At 42.9% G+C, this 19,407-nt stretch overlaps 1 long non-coding RNA gene across 2 annotated transcripts in view; it reads right to left on the reverse strand.

Annotated features, from left to right (window-relative positions):
• LOC108307542 overlaps positions 1 to 19,407 on the reverse strand; it is a 32,835-nt gene that overhangs the window by 10,403 nt on the left and 3,025 nt on the right. The window contains exons 2-3 of one of the 2 annotated variants that reach the window (XR_001826563.2): positions 12,182 to 12,282; positions 10,778 to 10,859 (exon numbers count right to left, since the gene is read on the reverse strand). This is a non-coding gene — a long non-coding RNA (uncharacterized LOC108307542). Of the gene's footprint in view, positions 1 to 10,777; positions 10,860 to 12,181; positions 12,283 to 19,407 lie in introns of those variants that run through there. The other variant, XR_001826562.2, reaches the window with a different exon arrangement.

Here is a 19,407-nt window from a genome sequence, read left to right on the forward strand (position 1 = left end):
CAATTGTTTCTATGATGGTTCAACTAAAAATCCCAGGCACAGAGACACAAACAGGAAAGGTTCCGTTGTCCCCCCCGCAGGGCATGTGACAGGGGGAATGGCTCGTTTCTTCCATGCCCCGCTGGTCAAACCTCTAGGGGAGCATACAGACAGGCAGGCTGTAGGGCTCTGGCCCCACAGCAGTGTCTAGGGGTGAATGTTTACAGTTCCTGAAGCCCCAGTGGGCATGTGTTACAGGGTGCTCTTTTAGTTTAGTTGTCCATAGGCAGCTTGTGTTAACCAGTTCAGTTAGACCCTCTACCTTGTCGCAAGGACAGCGGGCTTTTGTATTGGGTTCTTGCCTTGGTGTACCGGAAGGATTGAATCACACCTGGGCTTAGAGAATGAGTGCAAGGTTTCATTCAGTGGAAGTAACTCTCAGCAGATGGGGGAGCCAGAAGGAAGATGGTTTTCCTTTGGAGTAGGGCTGCTGGGCGGCCTGGGCTCCCCTCCAACTGCCATGGCCAAACTCCACGTCATTCTGCCTGTTGGTGCCAGCGTGCCGGTGCCTGTCAGTGCCTTCCTCTCAACGTCCAGCTGCCTGTGTGTCCCTCCACTGACGTGCCGCTCTCGACGTCCAGCTGCCTCTGCGTCTTCTTCCACCCATGTGTTCCTCATGACATCCAGCTGCTTGTGTGTCTGCCTGCTAGGGCCTGGAGGGCAGGGGTTGGTTTTTTGTTTTCTTTTTTTTTTCTGAGATGGAATCTCCCTCTGTCGCCCAGGCTGGAGTGCAGTGGTAAGATCTTAGCTCACTGCAACCTCTGCCTCCCAGGTTCAAGTGATTCTCCTGCCTCAGCCTCCCAAGTAGCTGGGACTACAGGCACGTGTCACCATGTCCAGCTAATTTTTGTATTTTTAGTAGAGATGGGGTTTTACCATGTTAGTCAGGCTGGTCTCAAACTCCTGACCTTGTGATCCGCCTACCTTGGCCTTCCAAAGTGCTGGGATTACAGGTGTGAGCCACCATGCCCAGCCGGGAGTTGGTTTTACAGGCACAGGCTGGGGGATGTGGCAGGCCAGGGGGTTCTTGGGAAATGCAACATTTGGATGAGAAGACAGGAGTGCCTGTCCTTACCTGGGTCCGTGGGGTGGAGCCCTAGCCACGGACCACACCCACCTCTACCCAGCACTTCCCTTCTCTCCTTCCATATCATTATAAGGATTTGAAGGGACCACACTCTTCCCTTCCCTGCACTTCTGTATGAACAGGACAGCATCTAGCTCAGTGAAGCTCTCGACCTCTCTGCTATGCAGAAAGGTCAAAAAGATCTGCTGGGCATCAGGCAGAATGAGTTATGGAAGGTTCTCCTATGTTGGGAGACACATAAGAGGGCCAGGAGAGTGAGAAGACCTGATTCCAGGCAGAATGCTGTGGCTCCTGCAGGAATCGGGGCAAGAGATGAGGCTGCCTGAACTGAGCAGGTGGCCACGGTGATAGAGGCAAGTCTGGGGACCGGTGCCCTCTATAAGGTGCTCTAGGAGGGAGAGAGTGAAAGCTGGGTGGACCTCGAGATTTCCAGTGTGGCTAGTTTACAGGTTCTGGGCAGGTGGGAGGACATTTCTATAGAAATGGTTGGCTAGACAGAAGAGAGATGGATGGTGTTGGAGTGAGATCAAAGAACTGAAAGATTTTGCACAAATGGGCCACACAATAGACCAGATACACAGGTAGAGTCCCTGGGCTGAGGAAGGTTAGAGGCAGTACAACCACAGGACAGGGACCTCAGTGAGGCAGAGCAGTCATAGTCGGCAATGATAACGGAGGGCGTCAGGAGAGACTAGTACTCCTCCCAGACCCTGATGGTGAGAAGTGCCAGCATGAGCATTTTACCCACCCTTTCCCACCAAGGCCTGGATTTCAGGTCTTTGTGCCTTTGCACCCATCATTCCTTGTGGCCTGAAGTCTGGTTCCTCCTTTGACTGTATATCCTATTTCATTCCATCTAAAACACCATCAATTTTAGTACCGTAATTATCTTTCAAGACCTGCCTCAGATATCACTTCCAATGGTAAGTCTTTCTTGATACTTTCAGGCAAAAGTAAACATTGTACCATGTTTGGAGTCAGACCACCTCGGTGGTAATCTGAACCAGCTCTGTGACTCTAAGCCAGTTACCTGATCAATCTGTGTCTCAATTTTTTCATTTGAAAGATGTGGGTATGAATAACAAATACTTCAGTAGTGTTGCTGTATTAAAAGAGACATTTGTAACTGATTTCCTGGCACACAGACATTGCTCAGCAAATACTACTTTTCTTTTTTCCCTGTGCACATCTCAGCCACACACTCACCATTTACATGATAATCATTTGTTTACCGTCTGGAGACTTGGCCTCCCCTTCCATCTGCACTTAGCACCTGCCATAATGTCTGCCTGGAATGGGGGCTCCAGTACATGCTGGTGAAGTGAGTTAAGCTTTGTTGAGATGCCAGGAATCCATCCATAAGTGAATCTGAGCTGCAGAGGGATTGAGTGCCCATCAAATTGAGGCCAAACTAGTCTCATGCTCTGAAGGCGTGCTAGAAACATAAGAAATCTTTAGGGTAGAAATAGGACCACAGAGAGTAATTACAGGGAAAGTCTGAACTTTTACAGACAGATTTTGAATTCAGATCAAGTCTAATGAAAATAGGATGGCCAGGTAGACAGTCCAGCAGGGGGAAGATGCAGCTCCCCATCTGGAGTCAAATGGTTGGTGTTCAGAGTCAGGCAGACTGAGAACTGAAGGGGAGGAAGCCAGATCCCACCAATTCCAGTTAACATCAGCTGTGGAGACAGGAGTACATATGTGACTGCAAAAGATTGACATCCGGGAAATACAGATTCAGAAACATCTCCTTGGGTGAGAAAGACAAGCATGGAGGCCACAATGGCTGGGGGAGCTGCAGGCCCAGAGAGGGAAGGCCTTTCTCACTGAGGCACCAGTAGGCTGGGAGCCCAGGCCTGGAAAGTGGCCATGGAAAGATGAAGGACTCACCAGGCCTGAGAGCTCAGTCAACTTGAGGTGACCTTAAACTGAAGAACCAAGAGGAAGTGTCCGCACAGCCTCTCTCTCCCCTGTATTTCTGAGTACTTCACAGATCCTGAAAAGGCAAGAGGCCTAACTAGGTCTAAAACACCCCAGAGCCCACCATCTTGGGTTTGTTTTGTTTTTTGAGACAGCATCTTGCTCTGTTGCCAAAGCTGGAGTGCAGTGGCGTGATCATAGTTCACTGCAATCTTGAACCCCTGGGCTAAAGTGATCCTCCCACCTCAGCCTCTTGAGTAGCTGGGACCACAGGTGGGCATTACCATACCTGGCTAAGTTTTAAATTTTTTGTAGAGACAAGGTCTCACCACGTTGCCCCATGCTGGTGTAAACTCCTGGGCTCAAGCAATCCTCCCCCTTGGCCTCCCAAAGTGACAGGATTACATGCGTGAGCCACCCTGTCTGGCTCCCTCTTTTTTTTTTTAACCTTAAGATGAAATGCTAAAAGTTTGGAAGGCCCATGTCTTGTGAAACCCCACGCAGAATCCTTTCCTTCTCTCTTTCCTATCTGCAGGAATGAGAGCAGGCCCCATGTTCCTTCTGCAGCTGCCTGATCTCTTCTGCTGCTTCTCCTGGTTGAGCTGTGACTGCGCTACCTGGTGCCTGGCTCTCCGTGAAGTTTATGGAGCAGGGGTGTGGGAGAGAGGCAAAGAGGCAGGGGCCTGACTGTCTCTCTGGCACTGGCAGCATTAGAAAGAGTGGGATTGTTTTCGTGGTCTGCATTAGTGCTCATGGCGCCCACAGACAAATGAGAAACTACTGAGTCTGACTGCATGCAAAAGTGAGCACTCTTAAAATTCACACCCTGGTCTCTTGATACTGCACTATGATTAAAAAGCAGTATTTCCATGCACTGTCAGCAGTAGCAGTCTTAAAAAGGCAATTTAATTGTGATGAATGTTATAATCTAAGAAATAAATCATTTATAATCACACCTTGCTTTTCTGTGGCTAGACATGTTTATAGGTTGTTTTATTTGATCAAGAAACTGTCCTAAAGCGTTAGATTTGAAGGTGGCATTTTCACAGTTGAGAAGGTTCATGTTGTACATTTCTTATAGATGTCCTTGGAAGACTGATTGATTGAGCCAGAAATACAAGGGCTGTCCTAGATAAACCCCTCTTCCTTTACTACCCCACCAAATATCCAAGCAGCTACCAAGCCCTGTCAATTAATTTTAATAACAGCTCCCAAATCTATTCCTTGCCTCTTGCCTGCTCTGATTATCTGTGAGGAAACGAACAGGCACGTTCTAATGTCTGGATAGAGCAGGGTAGGCTAAGTGCTCTACTTGCCGAGGGTGGGTTTGGTTAAGATGCACAGAACTTCACTCACTCCTTGTCCTCCACTCTCCATGCCTGAAGACTAGGCTGCCCTTGGCCTAGCAGCTATTGAGACAAATTACAAAGAAATGGTAAGTAGCACCAAATAGTAGAATGGTACAATAATAAACAAAAAGACCGTTGGAGAGAATAGAGTCAAGAAAAAGACCCACATAACCACTGGCAGGGGAAGGAATGAGTCACTGAACGTGTTGGGACCCCTGTCTGTTCATATGAAAAAAGAAAAAGAAATTGAATTGGATCCCTACTTTGCACCTGTTAAATAAAATTCATGGGAGGCCATTGTTTTGGCTGAAGCTTCTTCACTAGATCCCAACAGACCACTGCAAACCATAATGAACTCTGCCACATAATCAAAGTGAACTTTGAAATGCGTCAGTTTCCAAAGCAACCCAGAAGATTCACAGAAACCAATCAGAAGGGGCCCAGTTTACCTGAGCCAGTATGATGAGGAAGTCATTTCTGTTTTAACCCTGTAAGAAAAGAAACTTTGAAATGACCTTTGTTCTTTATTGCTGCTTTTTTCAGCCCTTTTCTCACCATCAAGCCAACTCCCTCTGCTCAGCTCATCAGAATACCCATTCTATTGTCTAGAAGGAGACATTGCCCATTTCTACAATTGCTAATAAAAGCCAATTGGATCTATCTATCTTTCTTTCTTTTTTTTTGAGATGGAGTCTCGCTCTGTCACCCAGACTGGAATGCAGTGGCACAATCTCGGCTGATTACAACCTCCGCATCCGAGGTTCAAGTGATTCTCCTGCCTCAGCCTCCCAAGTAGCTGGGATTACAGGTGCACACCACCATGTCTGGCTAGTTTTTCTATTTTTAGTTGAAATGGGGTTTCACCATGTTGGCCAGGCTGGTTTTGAACTCCTGACCTCAAATGATCTGCCCACCTTAGCCTCCCAAAGAGCTGGGATTACAGATGTCAGCCACTGTGCCCAGCCGCCAATTAGATCTTTAAATTAAATATGCCATTTCTTTAGTAATTCCAAAGAAATTAAAGAACCAAATGTAGAAAATAAACCTCTAAAACTATTATTAAAAATGTAGAATAACATTTTTTAACATCAGGAACGGAAGATATTTTTTAACCAAAAAAAAAAAAAGTATTTCTTGTCCATGCCTAATTCAGGAACAACTTCACAGAACATCCTTTAACAATTACCAAGGCAGGAAAAGGGAATGCAGGGACTGGGTGGCCTGATGGACTCCTGGATGTCACCACTTCTGCCTAGAAGCTACACCATCACTTTTGCTCACATTTCACTGATTCAAGAAAGCCACATGGCTACACTCAACTTCAAAAGAGGCTTTCCAGAGGCCTTGAAGGTCATGAAGAGAGGAGGAAGATTTGTAATATGTCCTATTGATTGGGGAAGTCTTTCTTAAATAAGACCAAAAAACACAAACAAATAAAAATAATTTGATATATGATAATAACACAAATATATAAAATGTATTGGGTGATTGCTGTATATGAGGCACTCATTGGTTTAAGCACTTTATATATTTACTTATCTCATCTTGATCATGACCCAGTGAGGTAAATTCTGTTATTTTCCAGTTTTACAATTGAGGTACTGGGAGGTTATACGATTGACTGTCAAAGAATAGAATAGAGGTAAGAAACAAGGGAAGGAACTCACCAGGGAAAGCTCAGGGATTCTTAAGTATTAGTAGGAGTTGTATTTAAGCAGTAAAACAATGCCATTCCAGATAGGATAGATTAAGTTCCTAGGTCTGCATTTAATTGGCTAAAAGAAATCCTGTTGTTTTTTGGTCAGGAAAAAATCCTTGTTTACCATCTGGTATGCAAGAGTCATTAAAAGTTCATGATTGTTTATCAAATTCAGCAGGGAAAACCCAGCTGTGATGAGATAAAACATGCAGTTTTTATATCTCCTAGACAAGTGCTTTTTTAAGTCAAAAATTTTCCTTTTACACAGCAAGTAAATTAAGTCAGAATCAAACATTTAAACTTCTGAGTGGCAGAAGACACCACAAACAAGCTTGCAAAGCAGTAGTAGATTGGGAAAGAATCTTTCCAAGATGTACAACATGTAAAGAATTATCTACAAATAAATTTTTTTAAAAAAATTGGAAAAACAAATGAAGTAGCCAATTTAACATGAGGAAAACATTTTTAAATGCTCATTTTATGGAAATTGCCATTGAAATGTAAATTGAAACAATAACCTATTATTTCACCTGTAAGATTGGCCACTAGACCTTATTAAATCTCTGCTATTTAAGCAACATTTTATCTTAGCTTTGAATCTGCATGAGATTCTGTACCTCTTGTTCTTATATTTACATTATTTATTTAATACCCGGGTCAGAAAGGTTTTAATGCATCCTTTAAGGCTGCAACTTACGTAACATTGTAAGCAGTATTGTGACATACGCTATTATTGCCAGACCATGCAATATTTAGTACAATTTTTAGTCAATTCAAGAATGCACAAGCTTCCAGAGTATGTGAGGATTCTTTCATTTGGTGTTCATTTTTCTTCTGTCTCCAAATATCTATAGCCCTTCCATTTTCACTTTCCATCTTGTCCTCGTGAGCGCCATCAAACATCTCTTTTTTCTCCTCTGCTTCTTTCTTTCCACAATTTGACAGCACTTCTCCAGGTTTCTTCTCTTTTAAGTCATCACATGCACACCCGACAGACATCAACTTGTAGAAGAGATCAGCAGCATGCTTAGTCTCGGGCCTCCCTAAGATATCCATCTCAGGTGGCAATGAGCAACGGGGCTTCAGAGTCTCTTCTTGTGGTTGAAAGACTTGCTTCTCCACAGCTCAGTCAACAAATGATGACTGGAATTAAACACTGGCTGAAAATAACACAGCCTGATCTGAAAAGACCAGGGCCTGGGTTTAGGCTTCGTCCATTCTCCTGGGCATCAGGTGTCTTGACCACTTTGGCTCTACCCAAACTCTTTAGCCTGTCTAGTAGTTTCCACTCCCATTGTCCAACATCAGGATTCTGAGAAGTCTTCAATAAATTTCAGGGGAAACATTTTAGCTGATTGGAAAGCCAGAAAGTTTTTAGAAGTTATGTGCTGGAAGCTTAAAGGGCAAAATAAAAATTAAAGGAAATCGAGGTGACAAAGGTAAATAATAGCCATAGTTTAGCAGTTGGAGGCTGTTCTATGAAGTAGACTTGTGATATTCTTTTTTTGAGAATATCACAAAAAAATTTTTTTTGCTCTTATTGCCCAGGCTCGAGTGCAGTGGTGCAATCTCGGCTCACCGAACCTCCGCCTCCCGGGTTCAAGTGATTCTCCTGCTCAGTCTCCCGAGTAGCTGAGATTACAGGCATGCACCAGCATGCCAAGCTAACCATATTTTTAGTAAAGATGGGATTTCTCCATGTTGGTCAGTCTTGTCTCGAACTCCTGACCTCAGGCAATCCGCCCACCTCAGCCTCCCCCAATGCTGGGATTACAGACATGAGCCATCGCGCCCGGCCAAGTTGTGATCTTCTTGAGCAAAGATGTTTGTAGGAGTTTGGCCTGGCTCATGGTATAACCTTGCTAGCTGCTGTGGATTCACCAATGTGGCTTATAGAAGCAGGTAGAGAATTCACAGCAGCACTTTATGTACCTATTGCTACTCCTATTTCCCAGGATCACAAGGCGAACACAGTTTCTTATTTAAAACAGCAGGTTGCACCTAGGAACCAGGTGGCATTATACGCACAAGAGTCTTCTTGGGTATTGGTTATAAATATGAGTTCATGGGCCCCCACCAGCAAGGGTCTATGGGGAGCCTCCAGATTGTGCTTTTGATAGAACTCTCCCTCACACCAGTATTCACAGCCTCACTGCCACTGTCTGCCTGGGGCTCACAATGAACAATCTGTTTTTGCCCTTAGCCCCTGTTTATGAAGCCCAGATCGCCAGATATCCCATGTCCTCAGACCCCAATCCACCGAAGACTCTACCTGTCCCCTTTGTAACCCCATATCTCACACTTTCCTACCTCCTGAAACACTTCTACTCTTCCCCCTGGAACACATGGCTGACAGTTAGTAAATTGCCCCATATCCTCAGCCTCTTTCTAAAAGTTCTTTCCACCTCCATGCTGTAACTGAAACATGCTGTCTCCTGACAACACTGAAACTTCACTCTCCTAGTGGCTCAGACTAAGAAGCTTGGAGTTACTCTTGACTCCTCTCTTTCTCTCACACCCCAATCCATGAGTAAAGCTGTTATTTAACTTCAAACTATAGACTGAACCCAATCCAACCACTTCTCACCATTGCACTGCTACCACCTTGGTCTAAGACCCTCTGTGTCTCACTTGTATCATTACAGTGCCCTCTGTGATAGATAATGAGATTGTTTATTCTCACTTTCTCTTATTGCTCTCCTCACACGTGGCAAGATTGGAGAATTAAAAACAACACTTCCTAGACTTCATTGTAATTTGGGTCTGTTAATTAGTTCCTAATAATAATCACACACAAAACACATTTTGTATTACCATCTAGTACAAGGTGGTAAGTGAAGCGGGGGCTGAAGAGGCCGCTGGCAAGTAAAGGCAGACAGACACGACTATTTTGGTAATCAGGTTCTGGGCTGTTTGTTCCTTCCAGGGTGTCTCCACCAGTTTCATCGGCGTGAGGGTCAGTTATAGGTGTAGCAATAATTGCATGCGCAGAACTAGCTTACTGATAACTGAGTCTGAGCTACAGTGGTGTGACCTTGAAGGGCAATGCCCACAATGAAGCCTGACTACTTCTCTTCCAACCCTTCCAATCTGCAAGCCTCTAATTTTGTTTCTTGAGTCCCTTTCTATTTGAAATGTCCAGAATGGTTTCTGTTTCCTTCATGGGACCCGCATGATACAACCTCCTAATTGGCCTCTCTGCTTCTACTATTGCCCACCTGAGAGACTGTAAACTTAGTTCAAAACATAACTTCTGTGCTTGGATGTTAACATGGCTCAAAGCCAAAGTCCTTACAATGCTTGAAAAAAAGGCCACATCCACTTTGGCACCCCACAGACATTCGGATCTCATCTTCCACCGCTCTCCGCATTGCTCACTCTGCTCCAGCCACACTGACCTCCTTATATTCTCAAAGACGCAGGCACATCTTCGCCTTAGGACTTTTTATTTGTGTTCCTGCTGCCCGGAGCTAACCTTTCCCAGATATTTGGCCAGCTTACATAACCTACTTCAGGTGTTTCCTCAAATGCCCCTTTCTCAGGGAGATGACATTTCATGTCCGTCTGCAATCTTAGCTGCCTCATCCCCTTCACACTCACTGTCCCCTTTCCCTGCATTTGGACCAGCTACCTCCCCTGGTTCCAAATGTATAACATTTTAGATTGTGACAAGTGCTTCTCAGGTGCGGTGGGTCACACCTGTAATCCCAGCACTTTGGGAGGCTGAGGCAGGTGGATCACCTGAGGTCAGAAGTTTGAGACCAGCCTGGCCAACATGGTGAAACACCGTCTCTACTAAAAATACAAAATGACCTGGTAGTCCCAGCTACTCGGGAGGCTGGGGCAGAAGAATGGCTTGAACCCGGGAGGCGGACGTTGCAGTGAGCCAAGATCATGCCTCTGCACTCCATCGTGGGTGACAGAGTGAGACGCTGTCTCAAAAAATAAAAATAACAATAATAAATAAAACTTTATACATTTTTACTCTATTTCACATTGCAACTTGCTCCCTCCACACTCTTGATCCTCCTTGTTTTCCCCAAGCTTTCTATTAGCTTATATCCCATCAAAGAGCACAAAGAGCCTCTTGCTTTCTTTTGTCATCAACACTTGTCTTTTTGCCATAGTACTTACTTACCTTTCCATACTATATAATTTATTATATTAATTTGTATACTGCCTGTTCTTCTCTAGCTCTAGAATTTAGGCTCCACAGGGCAGGGGTCTTTGTAAGTTTGCTTTACTGATGTATCCTAAGCACTTAGAACAATACCTGGCATGTAGTGGGAGCTCAGGAAATCTTTATTGGATAAATGAGTTGCCTTCATTCTACGAATGAAAAAACTAAGCCTCAGAAGAGGCAGCTTCCTCAAGGTACACAGCGAAAAAGAGGTAGATCTAGAGTTATCGAGAGCAATGAGTAGATAAGGAGGGAAGCTACTGTCTTATTTTTTTTTCAACATAAATAAAGTATTTATTGTAGTATAAGTACTGGAGTCAGACCGAGTTGGCTGAATTAAAACCCCTGCTTCACTACTAATTAGCTGTGGTGTGTTGGGCAAACTACTTCACTTTGCTTATTTTATTTTAAACTCAGGGGTGCATGTGCAGGCTGTGCAGGTTTGCTACACTGGTAAACGTATGCCATGGTGCATTCTTGTTTAAATGTTTTATTATAGTGTGCATACAGAAAAGTGCACAAATCATAAATATGCAGCTTGATGGCTCTTCACAAAATGATTGCAGCTGTGCAACCAGTACCCTGATAAAGAAACAGAAGATTTTCAGCCATCTAGGAGCTCCCACACCCTCCCTCTCAGTTATTACTTCCCCAAAGGGTAAGCATTACACTAACTTCCAACCTCAGAGATCAGTGTTGCCTGTTTAGCTTTATCTAAATAGAATCATATGGAATATATTCTTTAGCATCTGACTTCATTCACTCAAAATTACATTTGTGAGACTTATTCATGTTGTTGCATATAGCCGTATTTTACTCATTTTAATTGCCCTGTTATATTCCATTATATGAGAATATGGCAATTTATTTGATCATTCTAAATGACAGGCATTTTGTTCTTTGCAAATTTTGACTATAGGAATAATGCTGCTATGAACATTGCTGTAGGCTATACACATGTACACACATTGTTGTACACATCACTCTTTTATTTCTTTTAAGAGATGGGTGTCTCACTTTGTTCAAGGCTGGTCTTGAACTCCTGGGCTTAACCAATCCTCCCCCATCAGCCTCCTTAGTAGTTGGGACTATAGGCACCCAGCCACATTACTAAGTTCTGTTGGGTATATACCTAGGAGTAGAATTGCTGGGGATGTATTATTTATATATATATATATAATGTTCAACGTTAGTAGATACTGCCAAACAATTTTCCAAAGTGGTTCTATTAGCCTAAATTCCCATCAGAAGTTACAAAATTCCTATTGCTCCATTTTGTCATCAATACTTGGCTATTGCTAATTAAGGTGGCTGCCCCAGTGGGTATATCATTGTGACTTTAATTTGCATTTCCCTGATACTCATTGAAGTTGATCACATTTTAATGTGTCTGTTGTTGATAATTTCTCTAATGTGATCTTCTAGAAGCTTCTTGTTTTGTCACATATAGGATCACCAACCCACCTGGAATCGATTTAGGGGTATGGTTGAAGGAAAAGTCAAACTATATTGCTTTTCATATAGATATCAGCTATGGTTTGAATGTGTCCCCCAGACTTCATGTGTGGAAATGTAATCCCCAAATTTATATGTCGATTGGAAGTGAGGACTTTGGGAGGTAATTAGAATTAGATAAGCCCTCATGATAGAACTGGGGACTTTATAAGAAGAGGACAAGGAAGAGAAGCCTGAGCTGACACACACCCTCTTGCCCTCTCACCATGAGATGCCCTTCATGATGTTATGATGGGGCAAGAAGTCTCTTACCAGGTGTTAGTGCCATGCTCTTGGACTTCCTGAACTCCAGAACCGTGACCTAAATAAATCTCTCTTCTTTATAGACTACCCAGTCTGTGGCATTCAGTTTTAGCAGCAGAAAACAGACTAAGTCAACGTCCACTTACCAGCAGATCAGGATTGGAATAGAAAACCAGGCCACTGCTCTATAACACTTCTAGGAGTTGTACGCTTGCTGGATCTCAAGAGAGAAAAAAGCCATTGATCCCTGTGTTTAAGACAAAAGCAAGAAGTTGTTAAGTGGGTGAGTATATTTTCTCACAGTTAGAACACGAGATATAATACCAAAAGCCTTGGCACCTGTGCGCTGGTTAATTCAATGTATCAACTTGATTGGCCTAAGGGGATACCCAGATGGCTGGTAAACATTATTTCCGAGTGTGTCTGTGAGAGTGTTTCTAGAAGAGATTAGCATTCAAATCAATATGCTGAGTAAGGAAGATCTGCCCTCATGGGTAGGTGATGGTAGACATCAAAGGTGAACTCTTTTTCTCCTTGCGCTGGGGTGTCCATCTTCTCCTGTCATTGGACATCAGAGCTCCTGGTTCCCACGTCTTCAGACTCAGGGACTTAATCCCACCTCCTTTCTTGGGCTGATAGATTGGGAATTACTCCATTGACTTTCTTGGTCCTCAGGCCTTTAAACTCGGGCTGAAGCCACCAGCTTGTCTCCAGAACCAGCTTTTCTGTTTTCTGGGTCTCCAACTTGCAGGTGGCATATGGCGTGTCATGTTTGTGAGACAATTCCCATTATAAATCAGTCAATCAATCAATCAATCTACCTATCTATTATCTCGTATTCATTGTACTTCTCTGGAGAATCCTAACTAATACAAAGTATCAGCCATTTTAGTACTTGGCAGGGCTTGATAAGGTCCCTTCCAATAAAGTTCCAGTGATGTCTTCATTTGATAAATCTTATGTAATTTCAGTCAGCCACTTTTACCATTATTCTGTCTATGGAGGTCACTTGGTATGCTGCATCTAGAATAGAATGCTTGGATGCACATCATTGTTGAGATGCTTTGAAATAATGAACATAAAATCAAGAGAGCCTGTAGACTCTTCCAGGGAGTGACCATGGGGGAGTAACTAGAAATAGCATAGGAATCCCACAGATTAATCATGTGGGAAGACTCTTAGTCTTCATTTTGCAGTAGATGTTATGCTCATAAGAGCTCTGGGAAGGGTATCAGGCCACTCTAGGGCAGTTTCTGCTTAAGTCCTGACCAGTTTATCTTTTTTAAGATTCCATTTGGAAGTTTTGCAACTTCTCTGATTCCAAATAATGTGAGCCATGAAAGTATTATTGATGAATCAATAGGGCTTTACAACTATTGACAATCAAGGGTAATCCAAGCTTTAAAATAACCTTTAGAAAACTTTTAGAATTCTTTGCCAACAGATATTGTATCAACAATTGCACTTGAACATGCTTTAAAAGTGCATATGCTTATTAAGATATATCGATGTGGCCTACATGTCACTCATACAAATGCAACTTAAATAATATGCACAAAATCATCATAGGGGGTTTCCCACATTGCAGTCTTAAAAAGCATTTAGTTCTTACAATACTGTTGAAAAGTTCTGAAAACTCTACACATTCCAAACATGCTAATCTTTCCTGGAAGTCCTTCTGTGTTTGTGGGTGTTGAACTATGGGTTACATACACAAAATACATTAATTCCATCCCAACAGCCCTGAAAGACTTAATTCATTTCAGCGTCAAATTTAAAATCTAAAGTCTCATCTAAATATCATCTAAATTAGATATGTGAATTGCTTTCCAGCTGTGAGCCTATGAAACACATGCTATGTGCTTCCAAAATACAATAATGGGATAGGCATAGAATGGAAATTTCCATTCCAACAGTGAGAAATAGGAAAAAAGAAAGGGATAACAGGTCTGAAGTGAATCCAAATTACAAGGCAAACTCCATGAGTACTTATGGCTTAATCCTCTTTTGCTCAATGTTCTGTCTTCCAGGTGCATGGGGTCTGGTGGCTTGCCTTCCAGATCACAAGGGCAGTGGTCCTGCCCCTACAGCTTTGGGTGACCTTGCCTCATGGCTGCTTCTGTCATAGGCCTCCCTTTGCAACCTAGTTGAAGGCAGCTACATCTTGCAGCCTCGTGCACTATTCCTAGAGGAAGAGACAGTGCCTCATGGATACCACCAAAGGTTGCTGCCTTCACCCTCCAGAGGGACAGCCACCAAGGCCCACACCACACTGGGGCTGCTAGAGCCACACCTTTGACAGCCAAGGAGCACAGTGCCAAAGTACAGGAAGTGAAGCTCATGATGTGAGGGGGCTGAGCAACAAACTCCAGGTCCCTTGGACACCAGAGGCTTCTCCTTTGAAGCCACTCTGCCCCCAGAGCTCTTACACACTCTGGACCTGTGATCGGAGGGAAGCCCTGATAGTCTCTCAGTTGGTTTCAGAGTCATTTTTCATTGTCTTAGAGAATAGCTCTTGGCTTCTGTTGGGAGGGCTAACCTGTATTAATCTCCTTATCAAATATTGACTTAGCCACACCCTTAGTATTCTTTCCCTAAGCAGACTTTCTCATACTTCACAATATGGATAGGCTGAGAATTTTCCAAATCATTAAGGTTTGCTTCCTTTCTGATCAACAATTCTGTCTTTAAATTATTTTTCTCTTCTCACATTTTCTGTAAGCACTCAGGAAACCAGGCCGTTCCTTCAACACTTTGCTTAAAAATTGCTTCAGCTAAATATCCAAGTTCATTGCTCACAAGTTCTACATTCCACAAAACACTAGAATACAAACAAAATTCAAACAAGGTTTTTGCAACTTTATAACAAGTACTGTCTATCCCCCAGTTTCCAACATGATGTTTCTCATTTCCAGCTGTGAGCCTATGAGCAACAGAAAGGCCTTTACCATCCACATTCCTACCAACATTCTGTGCAGAATTACTTAGGTATTCTCTAAGAAGATTGAGACTTTCTCTACAGCTCTTCTCTTTTCTTTCTGAGTCCTCACCAGAATCACCTTTAGCAGTCTGTACATGGCAGCATTAGCTTTTTCTAGTGCCTCAAAACTTCCAGCCTCTACCCATTACCCAGTTCCAAAGCTGCTTTCACAAAGCACCCACTTCTTGGGACCAAATTTCTATCTTAGACGTTCAGGCTACTGTAACAGAATGCCACAACTGGGTGGCTTTTAAACAACAGAAATTTATTTCTCACAGTTGTAGAGCCTGGGAATTCCATGATCAATGCACTGGCAGATTTGGTGTCTGGTGATAGCTCATTTCCTAACTCATAGATGGCTGTCCTTTTGCTGTATCCTTCTTAGTCAGAAAGGCAAGGGAGCTTTTCAGGGTCCCTTTTATAAAGACACTAATCTCATGCATGAGGGCTCTGCCCTCATGACTTAATCACCTCCCAAAGGCCTCAGCTCCCAATACTGTCACATTGGGGGTTAGGATTTCAACATATAGATTTTTAGGGGACACAAACATTTAGCCTATAGCAATTAGTGAGGAAATACTGGCTTTTAAAAAACAATTGTCTATATTCAAAAGCATGATGAGAATGGATACCTATAAAAACAGACTTTTGAGAAATGGGAGTACAGATTCAGGAAAGCAATGAGTTTTGCTACCTGAGCAGAAAATATAGAAGAAATTTTGCCACCTCATGTTGAGAACAGACTGTGTAGCCAAAAATGACTGTTTTTTTAAGCCATTAACTTTAATATGTCTTAATATGTATGCATGTACCTTTTACCAAACACATTTTGTGCACTACCTCACGTTCTCTCAGCCTCACCTACCATTCCAGTTACTGCTACAGTGAAAGTTCCACGCTGGTTTTGGTGCCCCTCTCCTGACGTGGGCACTGCCTTGTTTCCTGCCTTTGGGTTTCTCTGATGCAGAGGCATGAGATGCCTGGGAGAACCCACTTTGCATTTACACCTAAGTGTGAAGAAGTCTAAGTTCCATGGGGCCACCCTCAACCAATGGATGAAAGGAGTCAAAAGATTGCCCCCCAGGGGGATGGTTCTGAGATTCATTCCATAAAGCCACTTCTAAGGGCTCAGCAGTGCCCCGTGGGAGTGGACTACTCCACATCGCATCCTTGTGTTGGCTTTGCTCCTCCCCTGTTCCACTCCCCAGGTCCTGCCCTTCTGCTTCCTAGGATCACTTCCCAAATAACCTATCTGAATGCAAGCCCCTGCCTCAGGTTAAACACGCACTCACATATAATCATACCAAACAACATGCTTAGATGACAATATCTAGGTTTAAAAAAAAAAATCAATCTAGAGGTTTATTTTGCCAAGGTTAAGGACCTTGGCCCATGATTCAGCCCCAGGAGGTCCTGAGAACATGTGCCCAAGGTGGTTAGGTTGCAGCTTGATTTTACACATTTTAGCAGACAGAATTTACAGACAAAGACATAAATCAATACATGTAAGGTTTACATTGCCTTGGCCTAAGAAGGCAGGACATCTTGATGCAGGGGCTTCCAGCTCATAGGTGGATTCAAAGGTTTCCTGATTGGTAACTGGCTGAGTAAAACTCTGCCTAAATAGCTGAAGTCAGCTTAAGATAAGGGGATTGGGGGTTGTGGAAGCCAAGGTTCTTGTCATGTAGAAGAAGCTCCCACATTCAGAGAAAATGACATGAATGTCTCTTATTGGACCTTAAAATGTGTCAGAATCTCCAGAAAAGACCTAGTAAGAAAAGGGGATTCTCTACAGAATGTAAATTTTCCCCAGAAGAGACAGCTTTGCAGAGCTATTTCAAAATATGTCCAAAAATATATTTTGAAGGTAAAATACTTTGATTTCCATCAGGGACTGCTATCTGTCATGAGATGTTGTGCCAGAATCAGGTTGGAATCTGGTATCTTATTGCTACAAAGAATCTGTTAATGCTGATCAAAGAGGTTAATGCTGGTCAGTTGTGTCTAAACTCCAAAAGGACCAGGGTTTTACGATGCATGTGTGACCCCTCACTTCTGTCATGGCCTGAACTAGTTTTCAGGGTTTTTGGGGATCCTCTGGGCCAAGAAGGGGGTTCCAGTCAGTTGGTTAGAGGGGTTAGAATTTTATTTTGAGTTTACATTCCTCCTCCTTCTGGCCGGGATTTGTCAGAGGCAATATCAACGGTCACATTTTTATTTCGTCCCAAAGTGTTGTCAGGGTGACATAGTTGCCTGCCCCATGTTCATCCTGTCCCTTAGTGGAACACGTATGGTAAAGGGACTTAGACCCCAAGGACTTACAGCCAGTTTAAAGGTTCTAGGCCAGACAGGAATGGGGGTGGGCAGGCATTGACATCAACTCTTAAATTTTTTTTTTTTTTTTTTTTTTGAGACAGTCTTGCTCTGTCACCCAGGCTGGAGTGCAGTGGTGTGACCTTGGCTCACTTCAACCTCTGCCTCTAGGGTTCAAGTGATTTTCCTGGCTCAGCCTCCCAAGTAGCTGGGATTACAGGTGTGCACCACCATGCCTGGCTAATTGTTTGTATTTTTAGTAGAGACAGGGTTTCACCATGTTGGCCAGGCTGGTCTTGAACTCCTGACTACAGGCAATCTGCCTGCCTCAGCCTCCCAAAGTACTGGGATTACAGGTATGAGCCACTGTGCCCAGCCTAAAATTCTTTAAGTAATATAAAAGACAAAAACCAAAAGCCAAAGGCAAGGCTACAAAACTGAACAATCTTTAACTTCTATGCATTGAGCTACTATAATCTTGGTTTTAGTTACACATTTGCAGATGAAACCACCTTTTCACCTTGCCCTCTGCCTAGACACAGCCACACAGCCAATTTATCAAGACAGGGGAATTGCAATAGAGAAAGAGCAATTTGCACAGAGCCAGCTGTGCGAGACACCAGAGTTTTATTATCACTCAAATTAGTCTCCTGGAGCATTCAGGGATCAAAGATTTTAAAGGTAATTTGGTGGCTAGAAGCTCCGGAAATGGGGAGTGCTAGTGGGTCAGGCTGGATATGGAATCACAGAGTGGGTCAAAGTGAGGTTTTCTTGCTGACTTTTGTTCCTGATGGTATCAGAGAGCTGGTAAGCCACATATCACAAGCTGGTGAGTCTTGGTAGTGTCAGTTGATCCATCCAGTGCAGGGTCTGCAAGACATCTAAGCACTGATCTTAGGTTTTACAATCGCAATGTGATCCCTAGGAGCAATTTGGGAGGCTTGAACTCTTGCATCCAGAGGCTACATGACCACTAAACCATAATTTCTAATCTTGTAGCTAATTTGTTAGTCCTACAATGGCAGACTGGTCCCTAGGCAGGAGAGAGGTCTTTTCGGGAAAGGGCTATTATCAATTTTGTTTCAGAGTCAAACCATAAACTAAATTCCTTCCCAAGGTTAGTTCAAACTTTGCCCAGGAATGAATAACAACAGTTTAAAGTTTAGAAGCAAGATAGAGTCAGTTAGGTCTGATCTCTTTCACTGTCATAACTTCCTCATCTATCATTTTTGCAATGGTGGTTTCATAGCAATTAGCTATACAAAACATAAATATTTCCTTAAAACCATTTAAGCTAAGGAATTTAGAAACTTTCATTGTGCCACAAGGCTTTTCATAGTCTTTTTGTAACTTGTCCTAATTTGGGTCATGAAAAAATTTTTTTAATATATCTATCTGCATAAATCTCATAACTGGGAGCACTATAGCCAGGAGGCTTCATCACTGGGTATCTGGATATTCTCTCAGTAATTTATTTTAATACTATGGGAAGCAGAAAATTTTTTTAGTTGAGATGGATGGAAAAGGGCCATGTAATGACCCAGGAGGCAAAGTTCCTTATTTTGCCAGTTAATTAGGCATCTGTGTTCTCAACTGTGATTTGTAAGGTTATCCCAGTAGCATTTATTAAATAGATAGTCCTTTCCCCATTGCTTGTTTTTGTCAACTTTCTCAAAGATCAGATGGCCGTAGTTGTGCAGCTTTATTTCTGGGTTCTTTATTCGGTTTCATTGGTCTATGTGTCTGTTTTTGTACCAGTACCATGGTGTTTTGGTTACTGTAGCATTATGGTATAGTCTGAAATTGGGCAATGTGATGCTTCTGGCTTTGTTCTTTTTGCTTAGAATTGCATTAGCTATTCAGGCTCTTTTTCTGTTTGATATGAATTTGGAATAGTTTTTTCTAGTTTTGTGAAAAGTGACATTGGTATCTTGATAGGGACAACATTGAATCTGTAGGTTGCTTAGGGCAATATGGCCATTTTAGCAATATTGATTCTTCCAATCCATGAGCATGAAATGTTTTTCCATTTGTTTGTGTCATCTACAATTTCTTTCAGCAGTGTTTTGTAGTTCTTCT

The sequence above is a fragment of the Cebus imitator genome, unplaced genomic scaffold (assembly GCF_001604975.1).
Source record: "Cebus imitator isolate Cc_AM_T3 unplaced genomic scaffold, Cebus_imitator-1.0 Scaffold79, whole genome shotgun sequence".
Lineage (NCBI taxonomy): Eukaryota > Metazoa > Chordata > Mammalia > Primates > Cebidae > Cebus > Cebus imitator.